At 42.4% G+C, this 868-nt stretch overlaps 1 pseudogene; it reads left to right on the top strand.

Annotated features, from left to right (window-relative positions):
- The first annotated feature begins 619 nt into the window (after nt 1-619).
- LOC102860011 lies at nt 620-868 on the top strand (annotated as a pseudogene).

Genomic DNA, 868 nt, shown 5'->3' with positions numbered 1-868 from the left:
GTAAAATACTTGTCTGTCAGATATTGTTCTAAAACTAAGCCTTCAAGTTAAGACAGACTAGGAAGAAGGATTGGCCATCTGCTTCTGAAATATAACAGGCCTTCAAAAACCTTATGGGCAAGAGAGCACTCTTAGAGTAAACTAACAGATACTGCAACTGAGACTGAGCCCTCAAATTTGGAAACACAAAGGAAGGAGGAACAATTGCAAGAAGAAAATAATTGAAACATGGAATGTGAGAAGCATGAATGTAGGAAAACTGGACATCACTAAGAAAGAAATGGAACACATAAATATTGACATATTAGGTACTGGCAAAATAAGGTGGTTTGGCATGGGACATTTTGAATCATATGATCATATATTACGCTGGAGATGAAAAAGTGAGCAAAACAGGATTGCTTGTCTTAAAGATCCATCTTGAAATATGATATTTTGACAGGATAGACATATAAGAATACACATATAAGAAAGACCTGTTTGCTGGCTTGGTCTTCCCGGGTAAAGAAATGGCTGTGGAGCTCCAGGAAACCCATCCACCGTTGCCTCAGCAGAAGCCTGGCTGACGAGGCAGGGTAATGAAGTACAGCAGAGCAGGTCTGTGCAGGATGAGGCGGCCATGGCGTCCAGCAGTAACTGGCTGTCCGGAGTCAATGTCGTGCTGGTGATGGCATACGGGAGCCTGGTGTTTGTCCTCTTGTTTATTTTTATGAAGAGGCAAATCATGCATTTTGCAATGAAATCTAGAAGAGGACCTCATGTCCCTGTGGGACACAATGCTCCCAAGGATCTGAAAGAGGAGATTGATATTCGACTATCCAGGGTGCAGGATATCAAATACGAGCCCCAGCTCCTTGCAAATGATGAT

Source organism: Elephantulus edwardii, unplaced genomic scaffold (assembly GCF_000299155.1).
Source record: "Elephantulus edwardii isolate Elephantulus edwardi_28Jun2011 unplaced genomic scaffold, EleEdw1.0 scaffold00149, whole genome shotgun sequence".
Taxonomy (NCBI): Eukaryota; Metazoa; Chordata; class Mammalia; order Macroscelidea; family Macroscelididae; genus Elephantulus; species Elephantulus edwardii.
Note: the sequence above shows the minus strand (reverse complement) of the source record. Positions and strands in the feature narration are given on the sequence as shown.